The 18216-nt window shown below is 45.0% G+C and overlaps 1 protein-coding gene across 2 annotated transcripts in view; it reads left to right on the top strand.

Annotated features, from left to right (window-relative positions):
* Window positions 1-2770: 2770 nt before the first annotated feature.
* Window positions 2771-18216, top strand: part of UBAP1 (ubiquitin associated protein 1) — a 47083-nt gene continuing 31637 nt past the window's right edge. For both annotated transcript variants that reach the window (XM_086629182.1, XM_086629183.1), the window contains exon 1: window positions 2771-2805. The gene's annotated coding sequence lies outside the window, so the exon portion shown is untranslated. The remainder of the gene's footprint in view (window positions 2806-18216) is intronic.

The following is an 18216-nucleotide window of genomic DNA, read 5'->3' on the forward strand; positions in this document are numbered from 1 at the left end:
GTTGCCATGGCAGCGGGGCCTCCGCGGGGGCGGGGCGGCGCCCCCTGGCGGCGGCGGCCGGGCTGGCGGCGTCCCTGGGCTCGTCAGCTTCAGCACGGGAGAGGCGCGGGCCGGCTCTTTTCCTTCCGATTTTGTGTTGGAGCAACTGAAGCTTGCCGGGCAGAGCCTGGAGGGAGAGCCACTTGGCTAGCAGGCAGCTTGGCTTTATCGCCCGGCTTCCCCGAGTGAACACGAGGGTCCAGAGCAGTTAGTCAAACATAGAGGTCTTCCATTCCACCAGGAAACTGCCTTATTGCAGAGGAATCAAAGGACACATGGAATATTTGTATTTCATCATGCTGCTTTAGAACTGAACGGATGCGTGCTTTTCCTTATGCAACTGACATCGTCTACCTGGACATATCCAAAGCATTTGATACTGTCCCACACAACATCCTTGTCTCTAAACTGGAAAGACATGGATTTGAGGGATGGACCACTCGGTGGATAAGGAATTGGCTGGATGGTCGCACTCAAAGAGTTGTGGTCAACGGTTCAATGTCCACATGGAGGCCAGTGATGAGTGGTGTTCCTCAGGGGTCAGTACTGGGACCAGTGCTATTTAACGTCTTTGTTGGTGACATGGAGAGTGGGATTGAGTGCACCCTCGGCAAGCTTGCAGATGACACCAAGCTGTGTTGTGTTGTGGACACGCTGTAGGGAAGGGATGCCATCCAGAGGGACCTTGAGAGGCTGGAGAGGTGGGCCTGTGAGAACCTCCTGAAGTTCAACAAGGCCAAGTGCAAGGTCCTGCACGTGGGTCGGGGCAATGCCAAGCACAAGTAGAGGCTGGGCAGAGAATGGATGGAGAGCAGCCCTGAGGAAAATGACTTGGGGGTATTGGTGGATGAGAATCTTAGAATCATAGAATGGTTAGGGTTGGAAGGCACCTCAAAGATCATCTAGTTCCAATCCCCCTGCCATGGGCAGGGAAACCCTCCACTACACCAGGTTGCCCAAAGCCTCATCCAACCTGGCCTTGAACACTTCCAGGGATGATCTGGCAACGTTCGCTGGCAGCGCAGAAAGCCAACTGTATCCTGGGCTGCATCCAAAGAAGTGTGACCAGCAGGTGGAGGGAGGTGATTCTGACCCTCTACTCTGCTCTCGTGAGACCCCACCTAGAATACTGTGTTCAGCTCTGGAGTCCCCAACACAAGAAGGACATAGAGCTGCTGGAACGGGTCCAGAGGAAGGCCACGAAGATGATCAGAGGGCAGGAGCACCTCTGCTATGAAGACAGGCTGAGAAAGTTGGGGCTGTTCAGCCTGGAGAAGAGAAGGCTCCGGGGTGATCTTATAGCAGCCTTCCAGCACCTAAAGGGGGCCTACAGGAAAGCTAGAGAGGGACTTTTTACAAGGGTGTGTAGTGATAGAACAAGGGGCAATGGCTTTAAACTGAAAGAGGGGAGATTTAGATGAGATCTAAGGAAGAAATTTTTCACTCAGAGGGTAGTGAGGTACTGGAACAGGTTGCCCAGAGAAGTTGTGGCTGCCCCATCCCTGGAAGTGTTCAAGGCCAGGTTGGATGAGGCTTTGGGCAACGTGGTGTAGTGGAGGGTGTCCCTGCCCATGGCAGGGGGATTGGAACTAGATGATCTTTGAGGTCCCTTGCAACCCAAACCATTCTATGACTCTATGATTCTGTGTCCGCATGGTTCATATTGCACATTTTCCCTGTGCTTATAGAGGCAAATTTCAGAGTAACTCAAACCCAGCGGTCGCCGTTTCGCAGAGAAAAGAAGAAGGATGAGGAGAAAAAGAAAGAAATGGGTGAAATGAAGGCAGTCTACAAAAGAAGCCAGCTCCTGATCACTTGAAACCCTCTGGTGCCTCAAGTCACATAAAATCGGTAAACATACTATTTTCCCGATAAACAAAGCATCTCTTTTATGCTCTTTTTTTTGTGTGTGTGTTTTCATCTAATAAATCTCAAAGACAGGTGTGTTGTGAAAAGCCAAACTGAAAGAAAAATCAAACCTCACAAGCTTTTCTGCTTCCCCTGAGGATAAAAAGTCCCAGGGATCGTTCTGGTTTGGCTGTTTTCAGCCGCGATTTACCACGATTAACCCCCTTCACGCGCACACAACCGCCCCCGGCATTTCGGACAAAATCCCTTCATTTCGGAGCCAGGCCCTCTCAGAGGCTGCGAACCCACTGCCAAAGCCGCTCCTGAGGGTAGGCGCTGTGCTCCGGCGCATCCCGGCGGGAGCGCCCGCTCAGCCCCTCCCGAGGGGACGGGGGCGGGCACAGAGGTGGCCGCGGCCGCTGAGGGAAGAAAAGGTTGAGGCGTACGGGGCGAAATGGCGGCTCTGGGCGCTGCTCGCCACCTCCGTCCGGCCCCCTGCGGTGCCCGCCGCGTGCGCAGCCGGGAGAGGGGCACGAGGTGCTGGAGGAGCCCGCGGGCAGGGCGAGAGCCGCGGCCGGGACCCGAGCACCAGGCACCGGGCACCGGGCAGCCGCCGCCCCGCCCCCGGCGGGAAAGGGCGGGGCTCCCCGCGGCTTGGCCCCGCCCCCTCCCCGCTGGGGTGACGTCACCGCGAGCACCACCCGATTGGGCCGCCGAGGGCAGGTGACCTCACGGCGTGACGCGAGCGCGTCGCCGGGGGTGGGACGAGGAGGAGGAGGAGGACAGGTAGACAAGATGGCGTCGCCCGGTCGCGGGTCTGGAGGTGGCGACGCGGCGCGGGGTTCGTAGGGGCGGGCGGTGGGCAGTGACTGCGGGGACAGCCGGAGCCGCCAGCGGGGGCCGCCGGGCGCCGCGCAGGTAACGAGCGGGCCGGGACGGGCAGGGGGTGCGGGGGATGGTGTTGGTGCCCCTCGTACCGGGGCCTGGGCAGGGGCGCGCAGCCGGCCGCTCCCCGGGCCCTGCGCCCCGCCGCGGCTCCCAGACTTCGCCGCCGCTTCTCCTGGCCGGGGGAGGCGGGCCTCGCGCGCCCCCGTCGTGATTCAGCAGATGGGAAGCGGCGGCGGGGCGGCCGCGGGACCGGTCGTCTCCCGGGGAGGGGTCGCGGCGCGGGGGCCGCCCCTCCGGCCGCGGAGGGGAGCGAGCCCGCGGGCGCTGCCTGGGGCGTGCGGCCTGGCGCCGGCGTCGCGGCGTCTCGCTGCTGCTGGTGGAAGTGCCGCCTGATGGAGGCGAGGACCCGCGCGGGCAGCTCGGAGGGACGGAGCGTCCTGGGCCGGAGCCGGGGAGCAGGGGGGTGGCTGAGGCAAGTTGGGCGGCTCTCCTTTCCCTGCGTTCTCCTGCTTTCCGCCGGGTTTAGGGACTGCCTGGGTCAAGGGATTGCCGTTCTGCTGAGTAACCCGTGATGAGCTCGCTCTCTAAGAGCCGGTTGGCGTTGAACTCCGAGTAAACGGTTAGTGTCCCTGATATGTGGAAGTAAATTCCTCCCCACGGTGGTTAAATTTTCTGTGAAGAACTGAGGCGTATGCTCTTGTTTGAGGGGGTGCACATGTGTGTTTTAAGTCTGCCTTCAGGTAGTTTGTTAATTTCTGAGTTTTGTGTTGTGAAAACCAGAGTACTCATCTTCCCTATACCACGTGTTATTTCGGATTTCTACTGTATTCGCCCTTTGGTTGTGTCTTCCTGTAGGCTGAAGAGCCAAAATCCTGTTTGCTCCACACCTCCATTATGCTTATTACCTATTTCTACATAATTTCCAGTCAGCTGTTCTGCTTTCGAATGGGGGAGAGAACCAGGTCTTTCTCTGCATTTGAGGTGCAGACGTATCATAAATGTATACACTGGTGCAAGAATACTTAAGTTTTGTAGTTTGTCTGCCTGACAATACCTTGTGTTCTGTTTAGCTCAGTGCTTACTAGAAGCAAAACATTTAACACTTTTCTGAAGCTATTTAGTATAATTCAAGAACTGTCTTCCTGAGTTTTGATAGCTCAAAATCTATCATTTTAAAGGGACAGTTAGGATTGCTTTGTTTTTTTTAGTTAGTAAAAGAAATTACAATAGATGGAAATGAGTAATCACCTTATCAAGTGTTTTTATTCCCCACATCATGTAGAAATTCCAAATGAGAAAAAAAAAAAAATAGTCTTACAGAAATCTTATGGCATTATACTGTCTCACTAGAAGAGAGGTAAGCAGGTGGACTCTGGTACTTGGCTGTACAACTAATACAGCTGCCATCCTTGACTCAGTAGAAATGTGCTTGCGTCGAATTTAAGCACATTGAGGAGGATATTCCTAAACGACAAGTGGGTATTCCCAAACTAAGGAGCAACTGAGTGTGGTGACTGGTGATGTCCTTTGATAGGACAAGGGGTAATGGTTTTAAAATAGAGGGAGGTAGATTCAGGTTGGATATTAGGAAAAAATTTTTTACCATGAGAGTTGTAGAACACTGGAACAGGTTGCCCAGAGAGGTGGTGGATGCTCCATCCCTGGAGACGTTCAAGGCCCGGTTGGATGAGGCCCTGAGCAACCTGATCTAGTTGGAGATATCCCTGTTCCTTGCAGGGGGGTTGGACTAGATGACCTTTGAAGGTCCCTTCCAGCCCTAACGATTCTATGATTCTATGATGTAACTTCAGTGGCTGTGCTCCTAATGGAAGGTGTACTGCACCTCGTAGCCTGTTAGTCAGTTAAGAGGCTTTGGTGGGAGCTTGGGGAAGGGAATTTTGCTCGAACTGCAATCTAGGGTGTTAAAGAAAAAGAGGAAGAGATGGTACTGCAGTTAGCTAGACCTCTTCCTCACCTTCCTTCCCTTATCATCCTCGGAGTATGGGACTTTCTGCCCCTGTGCAGGCACTTCTGCAGCTACTGGTTTCCTAGGGGTGACCCTGCATACCTGACACCTGCTCTTCAACAGTGTTTTTCAGGGGAGAGGGGAAAAAACTGTTTCAGCTGCCTCCTCTCGTCCACACAGAACAAATCTGTGTGTTTGGCACTGCAGTAGCCATGGGGAAGGGAGTGGGGCTGAAATGGAATGTGTGGTAGCAGTGTAACAGAGTCAGACCAGTTTCTCCAAGGCCATGTGCAGGATGGTGTTAGGTTGCAGTACCGGAGATGTACTGCTTCTTAATGACTTCAGTTTTCTGTACATGCAGAGCCGTGATTCAAAAGTGGCAGTGGTGCTTTACATCACCATTGCCATCGGGTGACTTACACCTTTTAGGTAAAACTGCAATTCTAAGGGTAGGGAGAGAGAAAGGAGGTAGTCTTTAAACATAGCTTTGGCGAGCTTGTGGGTTTAGTCTCAGAAACAAAACTGAAAGTCATTGCTCTTTTCTTGTCTCACTGACTGTATCTGGCCTGCAAATTGACAGTTCTTTTTTTTTCCCCTGTGAGCGCACTGTGGAACAAAGGTGTCAGGGAAGAAGTTGCTTCTGCTAAGATCAGACACTCTGCATAAGTCACATGTAAGCTGAAACAAAGGCACCTGAAACTTCAAAGGGAAAACCAAGGAAATGTCAGGAATAAGACAAGTGAACGAATAAATGTTAGTTTCTATTTAATGAATTGAACTTCAATTTTCAGAATCTTTTAAGAGTATACTGATCAGTATATTCTCTATTCCGAGTAGTGTAGAGTAACCTATACAGTAAGCTCGGAGATTTACTGTATAGTTTATGTTGATGAATAAAAAAATCTTAATGTTGAAATATCATCAAAAACATGTGGGAGAGCTCAGTCTCCATTGTTCACATGGTGTTTTGCAGTGCCCTGTACTTCTCATCCTAGAGACAAAAATCTCTTAACAGAATAGAAGTCAGGTTTCTGGACCAATCCAGAAGACTACCTCATCTAATTCTGTCACGCTGGCAGCCAGAGTAGTTTTGGCTGGTGTTGGTGGCAAAAGTGCTATAATGCCACGTGCTACATCACCTTACGCCGCCTCCTCCTTTTTAATTGTATGAGCTTATGCTTTCATGTTGCTTCCACAAACTTTAGGGATTGATAATTCAGGACATTAGATATTGTTGTCAGTGTCCAGTCTCTGTATCATAAGTTTTTGACATCAACCTGTTCCTGTGTTTTACGGTTCTGCTGAACTGAATATTTTGATAAAATGATCTGTGAGAAAATTAGTTTTACTTACTAGATGGGACTTCTATCCAGCCTTCTCTGTCATTTTGTTTCTAACATAATCACTCCCAGTCTTTTCAGTCGTAAATTCCGGAGCTTCAGCTGTTGTTTTACAAGGGTCTCTACCTAAAGGCATTACTAACTATTTAAAATTGATGAATGCAATTCAGATCAATGTCAGTGTAAAGATGATCTCGTGGAGCTGTAACTGAAAAGCTCTGGAAGATGTTTGTGAAAACTATCGTTTGGAGAAAAGGCAAAGAAGGGTTGTTTACAAATTATAAATAACTTTCTTATTTGAAAAAGTGGGTCTTCTTGGGTGTATCAAAGGTTGGTTTCTTTCCTCTGTATTGTGCCTGCTTACTGTGGTAACTAGGAAGGCAGTGCTATTGATGTTAGAGTGTGTACCGTTCTACAGTTGATCATTGGGATTGCAGGTGATCAATACAAGCCCGAGCTCGCAGCTTTTCAGCGTTAACTACTTGGGTAGGTAATCCTCTGTGGTATGCAAGTGCAGTGCGTAATGCCTTGACCCTCTGACTTGGTTTGAATAAGCTCATGTTCTGTGTCCCTAATGACCTTTTGCAGTCAGCGTAGTCTTATATTGAGCTCTTCTATGAGAAACTGAGCTTTGGAGTTTTTCCTTGTCTTAAATTATCAGCATTATCCAAATCCTTGCTTGCATGGGGAAGGCATTTTCTTAAACGTTGAGGAATACTGCCTTTCCTGTGGTTGGGAAGTTTTGAAAAAACAGCTTGTATGTTCAGACTCGGCTGGGGTTTTTTTTACCTCTTTGGAAGGCTACAGGGTCTTTTCAGAATCTTTTAAGCTTGCAGTGCACTTGGAACACAGAAGTGTATCAAAGGAGGAGCAGAATATCATTGCTCTGACTTAGGTTTAAACCTTCTTTTCTAGGAGGGAAAGTAGTTTGGTTAAAAATACTGTGTTGTATTAGTAGTGTTACAATTTCTAACTAACTGTCCAAGTTCAAATGGAAATTCTCAGCTTCTACTTTCTCAGCTGCATTTTGTGTCAGAAACTTAGACCACAGTAAAATTTTAAGTGGGGAAATCAGAACATGAGTTGCATCCCAGCAGCAGTCAGTTCTTCAGCTGGAAGATGGTCTGAATGTGAATATAATAAGGCTACGAAGCTATTGGTAGTTAGTATCATGGAAACTAGTAAGAGTAAAGAGTTGTAAGTTCCTAGTTAGTCTGGTCTGCGTTGCTAGAGATCAGCATTCATGATAACTATCTACTAGATAATTTGAAAGATACAATTGAAGTCCTTTCCTAATGTTTGTATTTATGCTTGCACCATTTGACATCTCTAGACTAGCAGTGGAGGAAGCTGTGACCGAAATGACTGGTGAGATTCATTCCCTGAGTTGGGAGGTTGGGTTTCTGAGAGTGTGCATATTACTAGTTGTGTCATGTGAAGTGTTGGCACTGTGCTTAATGTAGATGTGCTTATGTGTTTGACTTGATTTGCCTTATCAGTTCTGAACTCTAAAATAAAACTAGGTTCCTAGTTTATAAACACTCTGCAAAGTAGTTGTTGAAGCATATGTATTTCCTCTTCTGATACAGCAGAGCCTCACTGGGTTCCACCCTAATGACTAATACCATCATGTGGTGTTGCACAGTAATGTACAACAATTTCAAATAGAAATATAGGAGGCACATGCAGTAGGGTGAGAAGTTTATATGAATAAAATCACCATTAATCATCTGGAATAAAATTGCGTGTGGTGAAAAAGGATAGAAAAGCTTTATGCTGCATACTCTTCAAAGAGAATGTGTTCCTAATCTTTTAACTAAGTATTAGATCACCACAAGCAGTTTGTTGCCAGTCTCTTTGACTTCCGGTTAGAAAAAGGCTGAAAGATCGAGTTTCATTTTGCTTGCTGTGTTTGTGTGAAGAGAAGATGCTTTTCAGAAAGTACCTTTAGGTTCTTTATTGGGAAGAGGGGGAACGAGTAAGTGAATGTATCTCTTAAGTCCGGTGTTAGAGTTTTGGAAACAGAAATGATGGAAAAGTTATGGTACTATAAAATAACTTTTTACTCAAGGTCGTTAATGAACCATAAAGATTGGGGGAGGAGGGGGGCAGGCAGATTGCTGTATTACCTGCCTCTGAGATTTGCGAGCTCCTTATAAACCTGGGTTTGTTATTAATCAAAGTGTAATTGTATCAGTGGTCATTGGCTGGCAGGGCACTGTACCAGCAATTGCTTTTGCAACTGAGCATGTAACAGTTTGAGTTACTGTCTTCTAGATACTATTCTTAGGAATAATTTAAAGAAAATCTTTGAGTGAGAAGATTCATTATCAAGGTTTAATCCGCCAACCATTTGCGTTAACCATTTTAGTCTGAAGAACTGTCAGACTTTGCAAGGTGGAGGGGAAGATGCGTTTCAGGGCTCCCACAGCTGGTAAGAAGTCTCGTGCTTGTATAAATGCACAATGCAGTCCCTTTAAGCCAGTGAACTGTCTGTGGAAGAACAGTTGATAGATTCTGATTAATGTCTTATCAAGGGGCAGTTTTCAAAATATCTGCAGTTATAGGCTTCCCTCTTGTTTGTAGAAGGGAGTTTAATGTTTAATTTCTGTTGACTTACCTCGAAATCTTTTGATAGCTGATAAGAAGGTCGTAGTGTGTTCCTAGATCACTGAAGGCCTGTGCTTAGTAATGTAATTTCTTTGAAAAGAAAATGCAAGTAAAGAAGGTAAAAAGCTTGTTGCTTTTAACTAACACTATTGAATTTTTCTTAATTTGTCTGCAAAGGGAAAGCTAGAAAATTCAAGTGTGGACATAAGTGTAATACTCTTACATTCCATAATGTCTTCTACATCAAGATCTTTGATTGGAAAAGCAGTAATAAATACAGCTTAAAGAATCCACAAGCATATTATGAGATGCAGGATAAATGAAGGTAGACAAAGGTGAAGAAGTTGAATGTGGCATGAATGGCTAGGTGGTCAAGCTGCTCTTGGAGTGACAGTGGACTCTAGAAATACATATTTGTATTTGTACAGAATGGCTGTCACATCTGTTTGTGTGACATGATGATACCATCCTTCTCATACCTGAGCTTCCATGTTGCATATGCAAGTAGTATGCAGTTCTGAAGGTCTGCCTGTCTCTTGAGATGTTCTGTATGTGTTATGGTACTGGACTGTCTCTCCCCTCTCCTAAAAGGAACGCTTGAAATACACTGGTATTTAGTGCAGGGATCTAGCTATACTCTGGATAAATTGATTCTACCTAGTAACGTGAAAGTCTTCTCTCCCAACATGAAGGGGAAGAGTGAAGCTGTGTATCCATTTTGCTACAAGCCTTCTTCAAGGCATAGTTCTGTAATTTGACTTTACTGCAGGAATGTAAATGTGATGCTCCCGTTCTGTTATTAGGCAGTACTGGATTTATCTGCTGAAGTAAGCTGGATTGAATCAGATATGGATCATAAAAGAGGCAAACCGGGACTGATTCTCAGCTTACAGGAGAAAATTTGATATCTCAGTCGAGAATGGCCAACTCATAGTCTTTCCACTTTCCTTCTTGGCTACTTTGTCACCGTAATGATGGTCCACTGAGATAGATCTCCGTACTGTTAGCAGTCCCATGTTGTTACCAGTCTGCTAAGACATTTGGAGAGGAAGAGCTGTGGGTATGACTTGTGGATGGTCATGGGGCAGCCTCATCCAGCAGCCTACTCTGGTCAAGTCATAAAATAGAAGTAAGACTAGATTGCTGACTCTCAGTCAGATCTATCAAAATGTCTTGAGGAAATGAAGGTCATGCATCTCCAAAGGCTGCTTTTGCACATAAAATGAGGTGTTTCCTTTAAGTTAGTCAATTGCCTTAAGTGTTTAAGGGATTGCATTCATTACTGTAGCGGCTGAAAAAATTTCTAATAGGCAGGAAAAAAGTTTATACCACTGAGTGAGACTGGAGATAGTGTACAAAAAAATGGCAGACTTTAATTTGAATTAGTAACTTGGAAATAAAGTTTGGCCTAAGTCTAATTTTGTATTATCAATCTCAAAGAACATCCTTAAGGCTTTATAATGAAAAGCTGAATAGGAGAGATTCAGTAGGGAAGGTTGAGGGGACAAAGATGTTGGTCTAGGCTTGAGAGAATGCAGTGAGATTTCTAGGATAGTTGTGGATTTGAGATTCGGGAAATACAAGTTCTGTTCTGGCTTCTTTGCTGGCTGAGCTGGATGCCTGTGGGCAAACTGCTTCAGCTTTGTGCCCCGTTCCTCCTGCAGAAGAGGTACAGTTTTACTGCTAGTTAAGTGCCTTGACAGCTATTGTGAAGGCTCGTGCAAGGACTCGGTGGTGCTGAGAGTATGAGAATTTTGGCAAAAGTACCTTCTGCTCAGGGAAAAGGTAACGAATTAATAGTGTGTGTGTGTAAGGGTGTTCAGTTCCTTGCCCTGTGAACATCCTGTAGCCTTCTAGATATCATCTGACAGCAGTGTCTTTTTGTGCCGGTGGTTTATTTTCCATTCCACTTGGGCATGAAACTCTAGTTCATTCTCCATACGCTCATATCGTTGGGAGGCTTGTAATTGTGCATTTGTGTGTCGCTCCCAGTACCTTGTGAGCTTCTGGATTTTGCTCTGTATATTCGTGATAAAGATCATTCTGTGTTTGTAGTGGAGTGCAGGCTCCCAGTCTGCACTGGTCCTTGAACTCATCTGTTCCAAACATCAACTACAAGTTTAGAATTGCAGAGCTGGGAGGGCAAATTGAATTGTTGTCTTACACAGAGAGAAAGCAGACCTTTTCCATTTTTTTAAGTGAGGAAATGTAAATCTTGGAATTCATTTTATATGAAAATATTCGGAATTAAGATAGGTGGGTGCGGAGGTTATTTTATGATGCTTTTAGGGATCTACTGAGTATCTTGTCTGAATACAGCCAGTGACCATGCGTAGCACGGAGGGAGGAATGACACTTGTGATATGGAAAGGCTTTCTGAAGCAGTATGTAAAGGTCAATGTAGCAATTGGAGCATCCTCGAAAGTTATGTCTCGGCATGGGGCAGTTGCTCTGCTTTAAGCCTTCTCAGAGGGTGAGGATTGTCTGCGTGTTTGTGTATCCTCACTGCTAGTAACCTCAGCTGTGGCAGTTGCACACACAAAGTGAACCTTGTTTAACAGAGGTGCTGACTGTGGTTTTTCACTGTTGCTTGTAGCTTGAATTCTCAAACTTTCCAATCTGTTGTTTGACTAGGGGCTGAACCATATTTCCATTTAAGCAGTCCTAAATAGAGTGGCCTTTGCTGTTTGGGAACTCCAGAATCAAGAGATTGCAAGGAAGATGTTTCTGCTCAGGGCTGGAGTGCGCTGTCTTCAGGTAGCGTAGGACGCTGAGGTTTTCTAACACACAACACAATTTTCTAACACACAAGCAGCAATTCTACTGACCATATTCTGTTTTTGTGATATATCCACGGTAGCTGAGGGCAATTCTTGTTTGGCTTCTCTGTGCAAAGGTAGATTTCTACTTTTTTACACTAGACAAAATCACTTAACTTACTGTGTTGCCTATAATTAAATTCCAGAAGTGTACTTGGTGTGGGTGCCACCACTTTGCCGAGCCTGTTCAGGTGTCTGCTGCTGTTTTCATATATCAGACTAATTTTTTTTGATAGCCAGTAGTGATACTTATAGAATCATAGAATGGTTTGGGTTGGAAGGGACCTCAAAGATCATCTAGTTCCAATCCCCTGCCATGGGCAGGGACACCTTCCAATAGTGCTGGTTGCCCAAAGCCTCGTCCAACCTGGCCTTGAACACATCCAGGGATGGGGCAGCCACAACTTCTCTGGGCAACCTGTTGCAGTGCCTCACCACCCTCTGAGTGAAAAATATCTTCCTTAGATCTAATCTAAATCTCCCCTCTTTCAGTTTAGAGCCATTTCCCCTTGTCCTATCACTATGGGCCCTTGTGAAAAGCCCCTCTCCAGCTTTCCTGTAGGCCCCCTTTAGGTTCTAGAAGGCTGCTAGAAGATCTGCATGGAACCTTCTCTTCTCCAGGCTGAACAGCCCCAACTCTCTCAGCCTGTCTTCATAGCAGAGGTGTTCCAGCCCTTGGATCATCTTCGTGGCCCTCCTCTGGACCCCCTCCAGCAGCTCCATGTCCTTCTTGTGCTGGGGACTCCAGAGCTGAATGCAGTGTTCCAGGTTGGGAATACTTCTGTTCCTATGTGTTTTTAAAGAGCAAAACTTCATCTTTGCTATCAGTTCTGGTCTTCTCTAAAGTTAACAAGCCTTTTCAGGAAATAATTAAGGTGTAAGTATTCCCTTTAAAACTGTTTCCTGCTCTTAATGCTCCATTATGCACCAGTCTGTGTTCAATTAAAACAAGTGGATCTTGCTCATTTAAAATGACTTCTGGTAGTGGAATTTAATTTAGTGTTGACTACTGATAGTATTTCCTATTTAAGTCATCTTTTTAATGCAGTTGTTCAGTCTTGTTTGGACTGGGCAGAAAAACGTGAAAGCAAGTTTAACTGGTACTATATCTGGAGATGGAACAAGATTGAATCTTATTTAGGCATTACTGTAATTGGACCATATTTTTGTTAGCTTGATTCACTTTTGTATTTCAATTTGATATCATAGTTCTGTCGCGTTAGTCTGGGAAGGAGTGTGTCCCTACTGAGACCTCAGCTCAGTGAAGGTATGAAAGTAGCTGAAGTGAGTGTTCACCTTGAACAGTGGTGGTGGTGTTTTTTTTTTTAACTTTTATGTTAAGTTTTGTCTTTCATTGCAGCAAAACCTGGGATCTTTTCAGATGTGTATATCTGTATATGCTTATTTTTTTGTCTTAGACTTGATAGGAAGGGTTCAGTGGAGACAGGTACCTATTGGCTTAGTAGGAGTGACACATGGATTGAGGACAAAATGAGCTAGCATCAAAAGCTGAAACTGTACCAGTGACACATTACTGGGTCAAGGAAGATGCATAAAAATCAAAAGAAGTCGAGTAAGTATACGAAGAATGTCACATCTGTAGCACCTAAGAAGGAATTCATGTTTCCCACATTAGCACTATCAAGACAAAGGCAAAGCAAGCTTGTGAGATAAGTTTTGAAAATCAGGAAGGCTTGAGATATGACATAAAACTCACAGTTTTGCAGGAAAGCGTTTTGATGAGCACACTTTCCCAGACTTGCTGTGATCAACTCCTAGGCGCTTAAGTAGTGGGAAGTTTTTAGAACTTCTACTTTCATATATCTCAGAATATATACTTGCTGACAGAGTAACCTATGGGTGTTTCTTGGAAAATAGACAACATTGAGAGAGGAAACTGAAAGAAGGTAGGTTTAGATTGAGTGTAAGGAAGGATTTTTTTTTTATATAATGAGGATGGTGGGATACTGGAACAGGTTGCTCAGAGAAGTTATGGATGTTCCATCGCTGGAAGTGTTCAAAGCCAGGTTGAATGGGACTTTGAGCAACCTGATGTAGTGAAAGATGTCACTGCCTGTGGCAGGGAAGTTTGGACTAGGTGATCTTTGAAGATCCCTTCCAACCTGAACCATTCCATTATTGGTGACTTCTAAATCAAGTGAATTTGCAGGGAACTTGCATTCTCAGAAGGTGGCTTTTTAGTTAAAAGAAATGGGGTACATTAGTGGAAAACAGGGGTGTCAGATCACTGGAAAACCACAGCAGCTTTAACCACTTGGTGGCAGGGATCCTGTGGGGAGTAGGAGAAAGCCGTTGGTGGCCTTATGTTTATTTAAACTGCTTGGACTGAGGGTGCAATCAGAATTTGAAGCAGTGGCTCCCATACAGAGTTCAAGGTTTTAGCCTTGGTGGAGTTGTTTGTAGGTGGAATAGTGAATTTAACAGGCTGTATTTTCTGTCAGTACCATACTGAGTTTTGCTGGGAAAATATTAAATGTGTGGTGAGAGTGAAGTAATGCATGTGACCCTAGTGTAAGAAGAAAAATTGGTGAATCTATAGTAGTCTAACACTGGTCCCACTATTCTTGAACAGTGCAGAAGACATGTATTTTGACTGAGTTCAAATATATGAAATGGCAAGTGGTGTCTGACCTGCTGGCAGATTTTATTTTTCCATTTTAAATATTCTGTCCGACTTGATTTCTTGCTAGATGTTTTTTGTCTGCTTTGTTGAAGTAATTCCATAAGCACTCGTATTTCACCAAATTTCTAACCAAAACCATAACTTTCAATAAATAGTACCATTTCTCTTCTGAGCTTTAACAGGGAGAACGTGACAGTTGTATAGCTTTCTTTGGAATGGATTTTAAGTGGAGTAATTTAATTTCTGTACTGTGTTTAAATGCGTTAAATTCCATTACTTAATATTTATCAAAAGAGTACAAATTGCTTTCTACAATAAAATAATTTGAGTTCTTGTGTCAGTATTGGAAGTGGATCCTGGTATGGTAAACAGAGTTGAACTTATTTGTAGGTGATGTAAGATCAGCTACCTGTAGTTGAAATGGTAGTTGAAAGCAGTTTCTCTGCTCATCAAATCTGGGACTTGTTTCATTACTGCTTTGTGAGATTATCGTAGCCTTCAGTGGTGATATGAGTGCTGGATCATATTTTATCACTTTTTTCCTACAGTGTAGGACTTGCATAGCATATTTATATTATCTGGTGTGGTTTATCGCATGGATGTCTATCTTGCTTCTGTTGTATCTTAAGGAGGGTAAGACAGTCCTTCTATTTCTAGTATACCACCCTTTTCTTAATGATGTTGTAACTTCTAGATTGGTGAAGCTGATCTTGAGAAGAAAAAAAAAGATGTAAACCTATATATTTTTTCCTCTGCTTTTCCGTTTAGATCATCTTTAAATAACTTAGGTAACAATCACTAGTAGGAACTGCACCCTAAAATCCACATCTGCTCTTGGGAGTTGACAGAACCTGGACTATCTCCTTGCTTGCTGAGTTTGGAAGTCAGGCCAGCCTTAGATGTTAGTTGCAGACAGTTTTCTCCTGTGACAGGACTCTCTTTTTTGGAAAGAGTGTTTTGAAAATGTCACTCATTTGCTGCAACAGTTACCTGTGAATTAAGATACAGAAGATGTACTGTTCTAGTTTGACACATCAGCCTCTGGCAAAGGAAAAGCTTGCGCTGGTCTGTCTTGATCACAGGGCTGCCTATAGAAAACTTTTCAGTTTTCTTTTGCTCTTGCCTGTGAAACTTATAGTTCTAGAGGCTTGTGTGGTGTATAAGCTTTGACTTCATTGGAAACTTGTGTGACTGGTAAGTGATTCAGTGATTCAAAATCTGGTGCATTTGTGTACCGCATTTCTTCAGCCTTGTAGGGTTTTCCCTTATTTCGGGGTGAAACATATGGCAAATTACCTTATGTTTTAAATACACAGTTAAGATCTTAAGGGAGGAGTATCACAGAATCACAGAATGTTAGGGATTGGAAGGGACCTCAAAGGATCATCTAGTGCAATCCCCCTGCCTGAGCAGGACCACCTAGATTAGATCACACAAGAACGCGTCCAGGCAGGTTTGGAACATCTCCAGAGAAGGAGACTCCACAACCTCTCTGGGCAGCCTGTTCCAGTGTTCTGTTACCCTTACTGGGAAGAAGTTCTTCCTCATGTTTAAGCGGAACCTCCTATGTTCTAGCTTGTATCCATTTCCCCTTGTCCTATCATTGAATGCCACTGAGAAGAGCCTGGCTCCATCCTCGTGACAGTCACCCTTTACACATTTATAAACATTAATGAGGTCCCCCCTCAGTCTCCTCTTCTCCAAGCTAAAGAGACCCAGCTCCCTCAGCCTTTCCTCATAAGGGAGATGCTCCACTCCCATCATCATCTTTGTGGCCCTGCGCTGGACTCTCTCAAGCAGTTCCTTGAACTTGTCCTTCTTGAACTGAGAGGCCCAGAACTGGACACAATATTCCAGATGCAGCCTCACCAGGGCAGAGTAGAGGGGGAGAAGAACCTCTCTCGACCTACTAACCACACCCCTTCTAATACACCCCAGAATACCATTGGCCTTCTTGGCCACAAGAGCACATTGCTGGCTCATGGTCATCCTGCTGTCCACCAGGACCCCCAGGTCCCTTTCCCCTGTGCTGCTCCCCAACAGTTCAGTCCCCAACTTGTACTAGTACATGGGGTTGTTCTTACCCAGATGCAAGACTCTACACTTGCCCTTGTTGTATTTCATTAAATTTCTCCCCACCCAACCCCCCAGCCTGTCCAGGTCTCTCTGAATGGCAGCACAGCCTTCAGGTGTGTCAGCCACTCCTCCCAGTTTAGTGTCATCAGCAAACTTGCTGACTGTGCACTCTATTCCCTCATCCAAGTCATTGATGAGTATGTTGAACAATGCAGGTCCCAGTACCGACCCTTGAGGAGCTCCACTGGATACAGGCCTCCAACTGGCCTCTGTCCCATTGACCACTACTCTCTGGCTTCTATCCTTCAGCCAGTTCACAGTCCACCTCACTATCCGATGTAGAGTAGAGCTGTCTGTTATCAGTAAAGAGTCTTAAATCCTTACCCACCTCAGATAGTATGTGCTTCTAACAAGTGCAGTGTCTTTTATAAACAAAGTGGGACGTGAGGATAGCTGCATAGCTACAGATGTGTACTATCAGTGCAGTGAATCCATACAGAACAACAGAGCGAGAGATGCCATGCCTCTGTGAGAGCCTGTGGAAGAGCTATCTTCTGCTTTAGCTGCCCATTGATTGATCTGTACTGAAGCAGAAGGTCTGATTGCCCACTATGTCACATTGAGCAACGGCACAATCAGAAAAATCAATTTCTCCTAATGTTTGTCTCTGCTAGGAAGATGCTGTGCAACATCTGCGTGTAAAGCCTCGTAATTAATGTTATTGCTATCGCTAGAGAGTGATATCTCATAATCCAGTAACGTGATCTGCACATGGAGCTACTCTTCAGGGGCTCTTTTCTCCCTGTCCTTCCTACTCATGTGTTCTGGAAATGTTTTTAAAACTGCCATTTTATTGGTTTCTGTCTCTCTGTCTCTCAATCATTACACTGGAAATAACAAACTAAATTAGTTTGATGTTGTAGACTGTCCTTCAGAATTTAGATCGCTTGTCACAGTTGCTTGGATTGTTCATCCGTGGGGGTGTGTATGCAGCAGGCATATCCCATACCTTCTTCCTTCCACTCCGTTACCAGTGTAATCCCTACTCTGCACTCCAAACAGCTGAGGGAACTGGGACTGTTTAGTCTGGAGAAGAGGAGGCTCAGGGGGGACCTTATCGCTCTCTACGATTACCTGAAGGGAAGTTGCAGGGAGATGGAGGTCGGTCTCTTCTCCCACATTATGAATGACGGGACGAGAGGGAATGGCCTCAAGTTGCGCCAGGGAAAATTTAGGTTAGATATCAGGAAAAATTTCTTTACAGAGAGGGTTGTGAAGTATTGGAACAGGCTGCCCAGGGAGGTGGTGGAGTCCCCATCCCTGGAGGTGTTTAAAAAACGTGTGCATTTGGTGTTGAGCAACATGGTTTATGGACCCTGACAGCGCAGGGTGAATAATTGGACTCGATGATCTTGAACGTCTCTTCCAACCAGATGATTCTGTGGTTCTATGATTTGATTAAATGTTGGGTGACCACCTGCACTTACCCCATGATATGAAGACGTGTCATTAGATCTGTTTTAACTGGTAGCCATTGAAAATTGACTGGAAACTCCATACCTGTATTTGCTTTAAGGAAGGTCTCGTTTGTTCTTGTTGATCTTAAAATAAACCAAGAACCTTAATGTATTTTATCTCTTGGATTGCAGTAGCATTTAAAAGGAATTACTGTAGATACACTTAAAACTTTTTTTTTCTGATAAGACCAGTGAAAGTAATGCTGGTTTTTGAGTGTGTGTTGTTTTTTTTCTCCCCCCTCCTTGCAGGTTATGTAGTTGCAACATGCGAAGCTAGTTTTGTAACAGCTTTATCCAAAGAGCTGTTATCAGTGGCTCAACATGATCGTGCTTTATGAAAGGGGGGGTACCTCCATGCAGCTGACTGTGCTCTTTGCTTGCAGAACTGTTAGAGGTACAAAGCAGAAGCATTTACTGCAGATTTTAGAGCGATGTCATCTATCTGGAGACTGCAGTAAAGGAAAACAAT

Source organism: Tauraco erythrolophus, chromosome Z (genome assembly GCF_009769465.1).
Source record: "Tauraco erythrolophus isolate bTauEry1 chromosome Z, bTauEry1.pri, whole genome shotgun sequence".
NCBI lineage: Eukaryota > Metazoa > Chordata > Aves > Musophagiformes > Musophagidae > Tauraco > Tauraco erythrolophus.